This window comes from Pleurodeles waltl, chromosome 4_2 (assembly GCF_031143425.1).
Source record: "Pleurodeles waltl isolate 20211129_DDA chromosome 4_2, aPleWal1.hap1.20221129, whole genome shotgun sequence".
NCBI lineage: Eukaryota > Metazoa > Chordata > Amphibia > Caudata > Salamandridae > Pleurodeles > Pleurodeles waltl.
In genome coordinates, this window is record NC_090443.1 from 724146679 (window position 1) to 724162707 (window position 16029).

General features: G+C 45.8%; 1 protein-coding gene across 11 annotated transcripts in view; it reads right to left on the reverse strand.

The window, feature by feature from the left end:
* ZNF644 (zinc finger protein 644) overlaps positions 1-16029 on the reverse strand; it is a 641487-nt gene that overhangs the window by 231098 nt on the left and 394360 nt on the right. The window lies entirely within an intron of this gene.

The window sequence follows — 16029 nt, forward strand, 5'->3', positions numbered from 1 at the left end:
AGATAATAAAGCATTTCTTGCATTAACTAGGATGATGAAGCACAATAGGATTAAAATTGTGAAAAGGAGAGTAAAACACAAGAATAACGCTACTATATTGTCACTAGAGTTTATAAGAATAGTCCCTACCTAAGCTATGTTAGAGCACAGCCTGTTAAGCTCTAATTCTGCCCTTCAGGTTCTCCCTGGGAAGACATCACCCCTCATACCTGAGCAAGAGGCCTGTAGTCTACATAAGCAGCTGTAGTGAAGCAATCTGCATACAATCGTGGTCATCTGGCTGGAATCTTCCTCTAACGTACATGGGCCAAAGAAGTGCTTTTATAATGAAACATCTGATGTTCCAAGAAAGAATCCCCACATAACATTGTGTATGTTTCTGTGAACATTGGAGACAAAGTGTACCACTTTTGCCGGCAACCTATCTTACTGCAGCCTTGAGAAAAGCACAGAGTGAAAGAAATGTCTTGTTTAAGAGCGTAGTGCTGACCTAGGCAAAGAACAGCTAGATAGAGAAAATAAAACAAGACCACAAATGAAGCTAATGTTAAAATAATCTAACAAAGCTAAAATAAAACATATCTAGGTTAAAGTGTACAGCGGCAGGTCTAGTTTGCTAAAATAACATGTACAAAACTATAGCTAAAATGGCTACACAACAGTACTATTTGTTTAAGCTAGGGAAATTCAGGTTTTACAGGCCTCTGTCTATGGAGGGGTTGTTTAAATTGTTATCCGGACTAGGACTTTTAGCTTACTGTGTGGTGCAGTGTATAAAGGCTATCACCCCATTATGTCATTATAGCTGTGAGGCTTTTTCACTTCACAATGGGATGAGAGACAGTGGCTTTGGGCATGAGTTCATAGTTTTGCCACAGCTAGGACACGTGTGCAGTACTCTAAACTGAGATCTCATATAAGTGGCAATCATAGATCAATGACACATATGTGATTATGAATGCCCAGGCATGTCTGTTCAAGGTAATGAGGCACATTAGTCCTAGAACACCAGTAGGGAGGGTCATAAGCTGCATCAGTCTTGTAAAAGTTTAAGAAAGTTGTACCGTGGAACAATGGAGGCACCCTGGAAGGATCATCTGTCATGTCAGCTGTGACAGCCAGGGCCATGGGACAGTAAGTGTGCAATGTGGTGAGCACCTTACTACTGGTACTGCCTGTTAAGGCCAAATCTGAATGGACTGAAATATTCAGATCCCAGCTCTGCGCATGGTGCGTTGATTTAGTCTCAACTGATTGTAGTGTCTGTACAATGCAAGCCAGTCGGTTACGTTCCTCAGCTGTGAGGTCACCCACCACCACCTGCACCTTTGGTTTAAAGCTGTCCTCAGGGTCTCACTGTGTTGCCAGCTCTTGAGGGCGGGTGCGTTACCACAGCTCATTGAGATCTACCTCTGGTTGATATTCCCTGAGGGGGTCTCAGGGACGAGACTGCAGCCTCGGCTGTATTTGGCTGGGGGAGCACAGGGAATTTTTCTCAAGACAGCTATAGTGTGTTTCAATGTGCAGTATTAGGCGCAGACTTGGTGTGGTACTGTTTGATGCCATGAGCAGTGGGGATCCATCTGTGGTTTCCGGTTCCTGGCACAGCACGTCAAAGACCAGCATGTGGAGTCTGTTGAATTGGGCGTGACCTATTTAGGTCCTCTCAGCGTCTGGTGCGCCTGGACAGGGACACAGGGTGTCTGTTTTGCAGGCACCAACACATGTTCCAGAACACAGCCTCTCAGTCGGGCTTGATGTGGCCCAGTCGGTCAACTCGAGTGACGGGCCTTCTTGTATTAACTCTAGGCCCTGTGAACTTGTGCATGTCTATTAAGGTATGCAGGATCGGCAGAGAGCGCCAATTCGGACTGCCTTAGGAACCAAACGACCCTCTTCAATGGAGCAGGTAGTTGCTAAGCTTTTAAGATGGCAGGCGTGTCTTTCTGGCTTCAGCAAGGCCATCAGGAGGCTTATAGGTTTTCCTCCATCTGCCACCCCCTGAGGTTACTGAGGTGATCAAAAGGGAAGCAGCCCTCAAGCTATCAGGGCAGTGCTACTAGGGCTACAGGGCTCTGTTTAAAGGAGATTTAAGAGCTTCAGGGACAGGGCTTGTGAGGAGCCTGTGTAGTAATACTCCTACTCCATGCCTGTCCTGCCCATGTCCTCCGCCAACCAACTTTTACTTACAGATTTAACTGAAAACAGAGTAGAGTGTTTGTGCCAGACCAAGCCCAAATGGTCATAGATAGGGCACAGGAATACAACCAATCAATATATAAAGGAAACAAGGAAGTAAATCTAAGCATTATTTACAGGCCAAGTAGTTTTAACGCACATATGGTGGGGATCTGTTACCTTTGTTTACAAAGGTCTCAAAATTGAATTCTTCTGATTGCATTTATTTGTTCACTCAGCCTTCCATATTTTAACAGTTAAAGCCCCTTAGCTTTTTTGGGTGTGTGAAGCAGAAAGGCCTCTCTTCAGATCGAACTGCACCACACCAATGGATTAAGAACTGAGTAATTTGGGGTATGTCCCGGAAAACCAGGCAAGATCATGTGGAGAGTGTTCAGTGCATTAACAAAATCAATTAATGTTTCTTTTAATACTAAGGAATGCAGGAAATCTTACTCACCGACATGTGGAAGGTGTTTGGTGCGTTAAGAAAATCAATTAATTTTTCTTTTAATATTGAGAAATGCAGGAAATCTTTATTCACCGACCTAACTGCTGTAGGAAACTCTTTCTGGCATGGTTACCCCCACTTTTTGCCTGATGTCAGTGTGCTTAGACTGTTTTCACCGGGATCCTGCTAACCAGGACCCCAGTGACTGCTCTCTCTCCTCCAAATGTAGTTGCCTCTGTACTTCTTACACCCCACAATTCACATACTGATGTACCTCTGTAAGTCCCTAGTATATGGTAGCTAGGTACCCAGGGCAATGGTACACCAGGGGTCCCCTGTGGGCTGCAGCATGCATTATGCTACCCAAGGGAGCCCATGCAAACTGTGTCTGCAAACCTGCCATTTGCAGCCTGCGTAAAAAGGTGCATGCACCCTTTCTCTGCTGGTCACTACACCAAGTCACCCCAATGGTAGGCCCTTCCAGCCCAAAGGGCAGGGTGCAGGTCCCTGTGTGAGTAGACACCCCTGCATGAGCAGAGGTCCCTCTACGAACTCGTAATTTTGGGGAAAGCCATTTCTAGCAATGTATTGGCCACAGGTCACTTACCTGTGGACAAGCTACATTATGGTATCTCCGAACATAGGCATGTTGGTATCAAACATGTGCGAATCATACCCCAATACTGATGCCAGTATTGGTGGTATGGTTCCATGCATTCTGGGGGCTCTCTACAGAACACCCAATACTGCTCCTACCAGTCGGCAGAGTCTGCGAGCAGCCCACACAGCTACAGCCCCTCAGACAGGACTCTGCCCTCCTGCTGCTTGACCAGCTCAAGCAGGAGGCGGCAGAACAAAGGATTTACTGTGGGAGAGGGGATGCAACCGCCTCTCCCTTGGAAATAGGTGTTATTGGGCTGGGAAGGGGGAGCCTCCCCACACCACCAGACTGCTTTGATGGACACATCTGGTGCTCTCCTTGCATAATCCGGTTTGCACCAGTCAGGGGACCTCCAGTCCGCACTCTGGCGCGAAACTGGACAAAGAAAATAGGAGTGACCACACCCCTGTCCATCATCACCCCAGGGATGGTGCCGAGAGCTCCTTCAGGTGGCCTCTTGGTTCTGCCATCTTGGAAACAAGATGTGCAGAGGCCACTGGTAGCATCTGATTGGTCAAGTGACCAAGCCCCTTTTTGGGCTGTTTAGGGACTCCCTTGCGTGTGAGTCCCCAGATTCAGTGCGCAAGATTCAGTCAGGACTCCTATGCAAAGACCTTTTCTGCTCCTGGCCACCGGAACTGCTGCTGGACATCACAGGAACTGAACAAGACTGCAATGCCGGAGATGACCTCTCCCTGCAACATTGTTTCCGCGGCTCCTGTCAGCAAACTGCAACATTTCCACAGCTGTGCATCCTCTGGGATCAGCAAGATTTCAGCTGCACCAAAGAAGCAAGAAGGAATCTCCCTGGGAGTGAAGGAGTTACTCCACTGCATGCGCCGGCACCTAAGGCAATGACGTCCGGCTGCTGTGATCTGCTGTCCTCTGGACCCGCTAAGATTCTCCAACACAGGTGGTGGTTCTGATGGGTTCTCTTTGCTTTCTGTCCAACTTAGGAGACTTAGTCCTTTGCCTCTTCCTCCTAGGCAGAACCCCAGTGCACCATGACTGTTGCAGCAACCCTAGCACTCCACCTCTGCAAGGACAGTCTTCTCTGCTGCTCCAGCAGCATGGCACTCCTCTTCAGGTGTGTTGACTGGGCCTCACTGCGACTTACAGAGCCCTGCTGTCAGTGGGTTGCTGTGGGGGCTCTGACTGCTTTTTCTGGCTCTCCTGGCTTCTGAGGGTCAGCCCGCACTCCCCTCAGAGTGTCGAATCCGAAGAACCATCATGGTCCTCTTCAGCTCTGCAAATCTTCAACAGCTCCAGTTGCATTTGCTTGTGCCTGCTGGTGGTCCTCCTGACCACTGACCCATCTGCAATTTGGTGACCGAAGAGCGACAGCTCCTAGGTGACTTCTGAGGCTCCTCTGAAGCTCCTGGACACCACAACTGGACTTCCTTTATCACTGTCGAACCAGATCTTCACCCACAGAAGGGTGGGCATTGCCTCCTGCCCTGCCTTGACACTTCTACAAGGACTGGACTCTGTCCCCTTCTTTGGCATGTCTTCTTCATCCAGAATCCACCGTTGCATTCCACTGACCTGGTCCTGCTTTTGCAATATTCAATTTATGAGTCCCCTTGTTAGCCTATGGGACGACTAGGTAACTTACCTCTTCTCTCCTGGTTGCTGGGGATTTTCTAGATACTAACCTCTTGGGGTTCCACTGTTTCCCAGCCCTTGGCTAATTACTCCATATTCTCTGGTGGGGGAACTATTCTCAGATTCCACTTTTTTTTCTCGCAAATGGTTTGGCCCGCTTTAAGACCCTTGCTATTTTATGCTATTTCCCAGTACTTACCTGTGGATATTTTGAGTGTACTTACCTCCAGAAGGGGGTTACCTATAGTAATCTAGTTTGGTGTTACTGTAATAAAGTGCCTTTATTTTTTTGCAACACTGTGTGGTTCCTTTCATGTGTGATAAGTTACTGTGTGACTACTATTGTATTGCAAGTGCTTCTCACTCCTCCTGCATAAGTCTTGGGTGCTCACCACAGCTACCACTAGAGGGCCCTGGCTATCTAGACACTTTAACACTATCTAATAAGGGTTGCCTGGATCCAGTATGAGGCGTAACACCATAGGTGTCCACCACACACTGGACCAGCCTCCTTCAACTGCAACAGTAAGTGAATGACTTAAATAATCTTCAGTCCCTGTGATCTAGCTTATGGTGGCCAAACCACGTCGGGGAATTGATAAATAGGTAACAGAACACAAGTCAACAATTAGATCCTTTAAGGTAAATGTCCATCAGTCAAACATTTTTTGGAGAACGCCTTTAAGGAAGCACATTGAGTGGGTTGTGACTGTTCAAGTTCTCCTACTGATGAGGGGCTGATATTTGGTAACATCATAGTTGACAGCCTTCGAGGGGATATCACTTCAAAGACAAAAAGAGACTGATTGAAATGACTACATCACACACTCTTTTAGGAAGGAGAGCACACAATCACTTGCCACAGTCCCATCATTATGAGCAGGTATCTAGAAGCCAAAAAAAGATCATGAATTAGAGTCCAACCTTGACTGGAAATGGGAAAATGTATACAATACCTCAGCAAAGTTGTGGACAGCAATGTTTGTGCTTTCCTGAAATGGTAGAATGATTAAAAAACAATGTAGTAGAAGGCTAACCCCAAGCACATGCTAGTGCCTCAGATTAGTTCAAGGATTCCTCCTTTAATTTTACTTTTACCTAGTGATGCCCTCCAAAGGTTTAAATCAGAAGGCCTGATTAAAAGTCCCTTCAACATGCCTGTATTATGCTTAGGTCCTGCAAAACGTTTTATATTCTCATACAACTCTATGCTGCATTATGATGGCAAGCTACTGACAAATTGACTTTTTGGGACCTAAATAACCCCATTAATCTCAAACACGAAGTAGCCAATGGGCATATCATGCAGTTGATAAGCTTACAGAAACAGAAAACACTAAATAAATGACAATACACCCTAGAGGTGTAGAACCTAACCCTTTCTCAAAAGGGCCCACCCTGGAAGCAAACACAGTTTTGAGCCTAACGTAAATTGCTGATATATAGTGTTAAACATAAAATTTGCATATGCTAGCCATTTATAATAGGAAGCCATTTGAACTGAGACTAGCCAAAACAGTAATTCTGATGAGTGATTAAAAAGAAAGACAGAAACATAGTGCTTAATTTCTTTAAAAATTAAGTGCCAGGGCCCGCGTCAGAAGGCCAGCAGGTTGCACCACTTATTGCGCCTGCCAATGACCGTACTAACACAACTACTAACCATAACACTCCGGCAAGCATCACGATTCTGACTATATCAGGTCCCCTAAAAGGTAAGAATGGCTTGGGTGGCAGGTATTGGACTAATAAACAACTGTTGTTGTGCTCATTTCTAAATTATTTAAACAGGGCCATCAGGTAGCAAACTGCTCTAGGCCTCCGTGTTGACAATTTAGTGCCAATGCCCGGCACCAGAAGCCATTGACTCAAATTAAGCACTGAAGAAACCACATGTATCTGGAAACGTTCCTGAAAAGACCTTCCTCTCTTATGTTTGGACACGTTTACTGGGCCACTGACAATCTCTTTTTACTTCACTCTGGGGCTAAGGCCGAAGGAATAACCTTATCTAAAGTGATGAAACTTTGAATAACCTTTAAACTGAAGAAAGAAATTTTGAGAGGAATAAACATACTGTGAAAATGTTGTAATTTATCAAAATGTGAGCAGCGGCCGTGAGATTGAAATCCTACGTGAATGGATATGTTCGCTTAATTCATTCAAGTAATTAAAAGGAAATACAGACTGCAGAGGAGGTCATCTCAGGCGGACAATGGAGGAGGAGTCCTTACAATGATCTTTTGTTTAGTTTTTACCATTTCCGGTGTGATACCTGGCTATACAAAGATTGAGAGAAGTAGTAGACGAGAAAAGTTAACTTATTTGTGATAATTTTCTTTCTGATGGATGTGCGGTTTTCTGCAGACTCTTATGTAAATCACTTTTTAGGTCTGACTGTATCCACAACTACTTTTTCGCAATTTTTTTCAGATTATTAAGGAGCGAGGGCACAGCAGGTGCTCACAAGGCCACAACGGGGTCGTTGGCGGTCAGACTCTTGGTGAGATCTGAGATGGAACCACAGACATTGATATCCTTGACATCACCATTCACTGAGAGACTGGCAGTCCTCTTGTGGAACGTGAATGGAATGGGCTGTAAGATCAAGCAAGGAGTTGTCACACAATATATCCACAGACCTGGTGCTCTTACAAGAGACACATCTGTTAGGGAGTACTTGTAAGTGCTTGCAGAGAGGCAAGTATACAGTGCTGGCGCTCGCTGGCTATAGGAGTGGCTTTCGAGGAGTAGCGATTCGATCTAGGTAGATCTCACTCTTTCAATTTTTCAAGTGATGAGAACATGGGTTGACCCTGAAGGCTGTTATGTAGCAGTGAAAGGTAGATGGCAGAGCATAATGGTTGATTATAAATGTGTATGCCCCCTCCTAGGTTTCAGAGGGGGACCTTGGATAGCCTGAGCCTTATAGTTCTTGATACACCCTGCGACCTGCATGTTAGAGGAGGGAATTTGGGAGTTGGACATACATCTCGGTTGGCACCTGCAGGAAAGTACACAAAACATGCACGCTTCTGGCATGCATTGAGATTCAGTGATTCTCAATAGAGCCTGGAACCACGTGGTAAGAGATACTCACTCTACTCTGTGACTCATAAGACCATGTCGAGACTGGACTATGTCTTTCCCCCACAGCCCAGATTCCCTGGGTTAAAGAAGTTGGAAAACTAGCCAATTGGATATCTGACCACTCCCCTCTACTGCTCAACCTAGGCACCCAACAGGGGCTAGAGCTCAGAATATAACTGCCTTTAAGTAGAAAAAGGGGGAGGAGAGGACGCTCCAGCTGGAGGGCCATCTTCCACACTTGGAGTAGACCTGGATGGGTGCAGGCAGTGCTGCCTACCGTCAACTCCAGGAGGTGACAAGAGATCAATATCACAATCACAAGGAATGCAGCTAGATAGCATTCCTTGGGAACCCAGAGGCACCACTATGATACAGGAGCCTGAGCAGGTTGTCTTGTAGCGTGGTTGGGACAGTGAGAGGAAAAAGCAAGATAGGTGGTGGAAGTGATGACAGACACGAGGAAACAGCCTGCTCTGACTACAACATTGCTCAAACATTTGCCCAGTACTATCACGGACTCTATGGGGTCAAAGGAGACAGCATAGATCAGTAAGTAGCTGAATTCTCTGCACCGGTACTGCTCCCAGCCCTGGACACGGTAACCAGGGATGCTCTAGAGGCAGACTTGACATTGGAGGAGATAGGGGAAGCAGTGATAGTGATAAAATCAGGGAAATGCCGGGTGTTGGAAAATGGGTTATTGGTAAGGGCAGGTAGGTACCTACCCTTAGCAATAGGCCACTAACCTCCACTTAGGTCCAGTAAGATCTCAGTAAATTAAACCCAGCTCAACCCTTGGTAGCTTCGCAACAAGCGACAAGGCTTAACTTAGGAGACAGAGTGTAAAGCATTCAAATATCACAAAACAGTAATTAAATAAAACACAGGAAACAGTTTAAAAATCTAAAACCAATTCATGAAAATAGATTATATTTTTATCTTGAAAATGATACAAAAACGAATAAAATCGGATAAGGGGAATCGGAGATATGATTTTTTAAAGAATTTTTAGCGCCTAGAAACAAAAAGCGCCAATCTGGTCATCTGATTGCACCTCGACCGGGCAAAGTCAAAGTTTAAAGCCGACTGCGATGGAGCCCGGCTCGGCTACAGGCCGCAGGAGGCCTCAGTCAAAAGTTTACCTTGGCACTTAGTCGTTTTTCTGAAGATTTTCTTCAGCGGGACGAACCTGCCAGTCCAATCCGACCTCCTGGAACTCTTCTCCGGATACGCATCGCGGGAGCACTCAGTGGAAATTTTTACCTTCGGACTTAGTTGTTTTTTCGAGGTGAAAATCCTTTGACCGGGGTAAACCTGGATCTTGATACAACGTCCTTGGAGCCCTCCTCTGATACGCTGGCTGGGAGGTCCCGGTCGGCTTTCTACGTTCGGACTTAGTCTCTTTTTTTTGGGAGATTTTCTTCACCGGGACGAACCTGCAAATCAGGCCGGGTCGCGGTTGAGGCAAGCCGACTAGAGTTGCTGCAGAGGGTCGGTCCCTCTATGGAGCTTTTTTTCAAAAGTTCTCCAAACTTCTGGATCTTCTCCCAGATGTTCCTTTAAGGTTCTTTTGGGGTCCACAGCTCACGCCAAGGTTCCAAAAGCTCTGAGATGATCCTTGGGTGTGTGGACTACAACTCCCAGAATGCACCTGGCACAAACTTTTTTGGCCACTGGGCAGTGGTCAGCTGGTTGATTTCTTCAGGAGTTGGTGCAGGGGACTCTGGTTAGCAATTTTTCACCTGTAGGAAACAGGGAGTCCCTCCTTGAACCAGTCGAAGCCAGGCAAAGTCCTTCTTGTGGTGAAGCCCAAGTGTGCAGCTGGTGCAGTCCTTCAGAGTGCAGGGTCCAGGTGCAGGCCAGGGGTCCAGCAGGGCAGTCCTTCTCCTTTGGTTCTTCCTTGTTGGAATCTGAAGGGGATCTGGGGTGTGGTTGCAGGTCTGCCAGTTTTATCCTTGCCCCTGGGTGAAAAACAGGGGGGTCCTGATTCTTCAATCAGGTGCAGGGTCCTGCCCCCTGTGATGACCACTTCCTGGGAAGTGTGGCAAAAATCAATCCCAGGAGGCAACATTCCTCAAAAATCCATCATGGCTGAAAATGATTTTTGGAGGTTACATCTGGCTGAGCCCGCCCACTGGTGTGGCTAAAAATCATAAACACACCGCTCTCCTAATCTAATCAAGGGGGCACCTAGTTGTCTGGGGTTGCAGGATCTGAGGGTGTTGCTGGGTTGCTCCAAATGTCCTTCTCTGCCTTTCAAGACCAGTTTGGCAGTCCTCCCCCCTTCCTGCATCACCATCTGCTGAGGGGAGTTCTCCTCCAACAGGCACGTGTGTGTGAAGCCAGGCCACTTCACACCTTATCAAGGCAGCCTGGCCAGGCTGCCAGAGGCTGGCCAATCAGAGCACAGCAGCAAAAACACTGCAGGGCTGAAGTTGGCAACTTTTTAGGTAAAGTTTAAAACTCTTTATTTTAATTTTAAAAGTCCCCTTCAGTGACAGATAAAGTCTCCCCATTGTAGCCTATGAAGGCCATTCACTACAATGAGGGAAACACGAATTTGGTTGTTTTTACCTTACCAGGGCTTATAAAACTATTTTTATAAGGTCCCTGCTTATAGTTACATGGCACCCAGCCCTAGGGGCACATAGGACACAACTTAGGGGTATATGTAAAAATAAGGTAGTTTAAGACTTTGGAACTACTTTTAATTCCAAAGTCGAATTTGCATATAACATTAATTTAAAAGCAGCCAGCAAGGCAGGCCTGCCTTTAAAATGACACTGGGCACCTCAGCAGTGCACCTATGGGTGCACTACCTATGCTGGGGTCCCTAAACCTACATGCCCTACCATATACTAGGGACTTATAGGTAAGTTGACTTAGCCAATTATAATTAGCCTAATTTGCATATCTACTTTACACAGATCACTGGCCCTGGGACTGGTAAGCAGTACCCAGGGCACAGCTAAGAGTCAGTAACCACCAGTACCTGTCCAAAAAGTGTGGGGGTGAGCAGGGCAAAAAGGAGGACTGTCCTACACCGGGAGCGAATGGCCTCCCAACAGAGCTCTATAAGCGCTTTGTGGTGCTTCTCCAACCACATTTGTTGTCTCTGTCCAGGAAGGCAAGGGAAAGGGGGAACCTACTGCCAGACTTCAATCATGCCATAATCGTGGTTATCAAAAAAGGAAGGGAAGCCACACAACTAATGCTCATCATACAGGCTTATCTCCCTGTTAAACACCAAAAGTAAAATTCTGGCCAAAATCTTAGCCACCAGACTCACAGGGGTGATAGCTGATCAGGTACATGCCAACCAGACCAGTTTTAAACCACCGTGAGCCACAAGGCTGAATATCCAACGTCAGCACTTATGGCTGGACAATCTGGGGGCAGATGACGAACCTAGAGCGATAATGGTGCTGCACGCTGAGAAGGCGTTTGATTCTATAGACTGGTGCTACCTCCCTGAGACACTGGGGTGGGTTAGCTACAGGCCAGGTTTTGCAGCTGGGTGGCTCTTCTGTACAGAAGGCTACTGTGGCACTGATGGTCAACGGAAACAGTTTCTGACACTACTGGCCTTGAGAAGGGGGAACAAGGCAGGGATGTCTGCTGCCACCACTCTTATTCACCTTGTGTTTAAAGCCACTGGCATGTTGGGTGCACTGCCGAGCTAACATTGTGGGCTTTCTGAAAGTCAAAACAGATCCAGAAAAGATTTTACTATATGGGGACGATTCTTTGGCCTACCTAGCAGATCCGGCCCTTTTGATCCCCACTGTGTTGTTGGTATTTCAAGTTTTTGAGACCTAATCCGGGTTCTGCATCTATTGGGAGTAATCTGCAATCCTCCAACTAGGATGGTGGGAGGGACTGGAGAGTGTGGTGGTTGAGGTGGGGGATCGGGTCATCCACCTGACAAGGACAGGTTTCAAATATATAGGCATCAATATTACAAAGGGACTGTGGCAGGTTTTTAGAACTAAATCTGGACAGAGTACTGTCAGTTTTGCAAGGACTCAGAACAATGGCGTAAATTAGCCTTGGCGATTATGGGCAGGGTGGCCCTGTATAAAATTATCACAGTGTACTAGCTGCTAAATGTACACTACAGAATACTCCATTTATTATCCTAGATACCTACTTTGATAAACTGGAGAGGACATGCCGCACTCTGCTATGTGATGGGGGCAATCAGAGACAGTTCTGAAGATCTTGTATAGATCTGCATACAATGGAGGCCTCATGCACCCGGATATTAGAGGATACCACAGGGCTACAAAATTGCACATAATTTACAAGTGGGGACATAGCCCCATGTAAGAACCCACCTATAAAACAGAGTGGAAAGCCATAGAAGTGGTGACCTATGCTCACTGTATCTATGGGCCGACCAGAGGTGCCTTGAGAGTATGGGTTGATACCACTGCCGTCCTGGAGGGGGCGACTCACTTGAGACTCAACTCTGGAAGAGCACCTCGCTGTCTGATACTGAGAAACTCACAGGCTTCTGGGGGTGGGAGCGCTTTGGGACTCAAACATTAGGGGACATGGATATGGGAAGGGATTTTACACCCTTTGAGACACTGCAGTAGGAATATGCCCTTGCGGAGACAACAGTTTAAATACCTTCAATTGAGATATGCCCTCAAGAGGGACCGTGTACTGGAGATGGAGACTCCGAACTATCCTCCACTGGGGAGCTGGGTCCTGGGCGCCATACTTACCCACAATGTGGTCTCTCAGCTGTACTGCACGAAAATAAATAACATGTTCAATAATCTTGGAGAAATTACAGAAGAAATGGGAGAAAGATGAGGGCACCCTGGAGGACGTGGACTGGAACGCAGCACTGATGCACCCTAGAGAGGTTGCCATCAGGACGAGGACTCTATCTGATCCAGTTAAACCTCCTACATGGGTCCTACTACATTAGGTCCAGCCTCCATAAAAAGGTAGAGAGTCTGATATGCCTTCGCTGTAACACAAATGAAGGAACCGTCCTCTATATGATCTGGGGTGTTAGGGGATATCATAATATTAGGCATTCATAGTCAACGAATTGGAAGAATTGGTGAATGCTCCCATTCCCAAGACACCCCAATTGATTATACTAGGCATACCCAATGATGTAATGATGCAGACTTCCTAAGGAAAGAATTTCAATTTTGTAGGCTGGGCTTTGTCCTGGACATTGCTCTGGGGGCGTGGGGAACATATGCTGAGAGGGTATGAATCCCTGCATGGAGGTGAAGAAAGTAGTGTATTAAAGCAGAGGCTGCCCCAGGAAATTTCGAAAAAGTCAGGGGGGGGGGGGGGGGGGGGGTTACTGAAGGTCCTATCACAGTCAACTCTGGTGAAATACTCGGAGATGAGACTCCAGCTCTGTAATACTGTTGATGAGAGGGACCACACACTGGACAATGGAAAAAGATACACAGAGATGTTTCGCCTGGGTATTGATGGCCATCTGTGTGTGGGGGCGGGGGAGAGAAAATGGGGAAAACTGATGTATGTAGGATTCTGTGTGTACAAGAGACTATTGAGCGTGTACTACTGTTTGTAAAATCGAACTACTACAAACTACTGTTTGCAAACTACTGTTTGTAAAATCAATAAAAAAAAATTGAAAACTGCCAAATAGATCACTGTGACAAATGAAATTGTGCAATGCTTTAGGTAAACTAGAGGACAAGCCCATCAAGTAACCTTGCTTTTCAAGAAAATTGTCAACTTATGGAAGTTAGTGAGGGCTTGCAGCTTGCCCATTCTTCTAGCTGAAATAATTGCGAACATAAAACTGTCTTAAAGAACAGGAACTGCTGGAAATATAGAAGAGAACAATGACACAAAAGGAGAATCCATTGGGAATTTAAGAACGAGGTAAAGATTTCAAGGCCATGGGCCTTAAAAGTCTTAGGAAGAGACTTAAGCTGTGATTTGTTTTTTTATTAGAGCCCTCATCACAACCAGCTTTCGGAAAAGGAAACGTTTGTCAGGAGACTAAAGACAAATTAAAATGATTGCTTGTCTTTCAAAGTCCTCAAATTGAGAGAAGCTTTGGTACACAAAAGTGCAAATTGTAGTATACTCACAATTTCAAAATGTAGAGTTTTCAAGTCCCTTTCACAATAACATTTAGAGACCAATGTCCATCTGCCACAGTTAGCAGCTTTTATCTACAGCTTTTTAACTGTGAAAAAAACATCCTGACTGTCCTGTGAAGGTAGTAATTGCCAGGACAAGTTCTAAATTGATGATTGAGGATGTGTAGAGTAGGACCACCCTGCCTTGTTTCTAGAGAAGGTTGCCCCTTAATAGTAGAGTTCTGAAATGGAGACAGCTGAGGTCTGGAAGATCTAGGTAACATGGACACCTTGTTCAGTCTGTGGCAATCAGAATAACAGGTTTTGTGGTGGTGAATCAAAATATTCTCAGCATCAGTGGAATGAATATAAGTACATTTCACAGTAACTTTCTCATAGTCAATTCTAATGAAGTGTACTTGTGACACTTCTTGTAGGAGTTGTAAACAAATCAAAGGCTGAATGCTCCATTTTTGGAAGACCACATTATGGGATTTTTTTTTTACCGTACTTTACTTACCCTTCCTGCCTACCTATGGAATCCACTGTCATGATCACATTTCTTTACCAGATATTCTTCTGCCAGTGGTCTACAGCTAAAAGCCCCTTGCATCTCCACAAAGGGCTTTGGTTCTGACACTTTTTTAGTGATGGGGCATTGCACTGGGTCCATTTACTCCACTGCAGAGACAAATGCTTTGCCAGACAGCCAAATCGCCCTTCATTCCAGTCTTTTGTGGAGAATGTATTTTAATTAATCCACTGAGGGTTGAAAAGATGTGACCTGGGCTGGCCCCTCAACAAGATAGCAATGCAACTGTTACCAAGGACATCTGAGGGAAAGGATGGCCTAAACAGTGCCCCCTTTTCTATGTAGTTTGCAGATTAAAGTACACAAGATGAAAAGCTAATGTGCAATTCTCATAGAACTGGTTCCACTGAAGGCACATGTTTCACTTTTAGGGAGGCCCTTTGCTCAGCTTGCTAAATGTACACCTTAGGTTCCTAGAAAAACCAAAGCCACCTCCAATAATGAAGATGTTTTTGTTCACGTTTTCCAGCCCCCAGACAATGGAAATGTAAGTTCACCTAAACAACATATAATCTCATGTTCCACCAGAGAGGCACAGCATGTTAGGCTAAATACTGCAGAGATTTCTGTACACTGCAACTTTGGGGATTCATCACATGTATTTGGCAGGTAATTTTCAGGTCTAGAGCGGCATTTTGACAATTATTAGTGATGTGATTGTAGCAGTGTGTAGATGTTACTATTTCACTGCACCCCTAGGGAGTACAGAAGCACTGGTTTACCACCACCACCTGACTTGCATAGGGCAAACGACTTTACAACTAAGGAATAAAAATTGTTGGGAAATGACACTTTGGCATAGTTTAAGGGACTCATTTGAAAGAAAAGACTGTTTAGCCTTGGCATTACCATGCAGTCAATTGCCCGGGATGTCAAAATAGTAGATGACAAAGGTAATAACCAGTAGTGGCTTGCGGGCTCAGAAGCGTGGGCGGCCTGAGACAGGCGGCCAAACGCACATGTGCTCTGAGGGGGGAGTGCACGTCACTCCTGTGGCCCGCCACCTTTACCAGAAAACCATCATAAACAAAGTTTTGATGGTTTTCTGGTAAAGGTTTTTCAGCTGGCGCTAAAGGGGGTGGGAGGGCTGGGGGGTGACGCTCACCCCCCAAACAGAGGAGCCGCCACTGGTAATAACACAGACCCTTTAGTGGTGGATGAAGCTGCGTATGTGCTTGTTGAGACAAATTACAGTGTCACAATAGTGGCCGCTGAAGCTTGGAAAAACAGACTCATTCTTCCTTAATCAGAGCTACCACTTTACAAGAGGGCTCCTCATTGTATGTGAGAAGAATATTCAAGCACAAAACTGAAGTGTCTCACTTCATCTACATCGCTTACCTACATGCAATCACAAAAT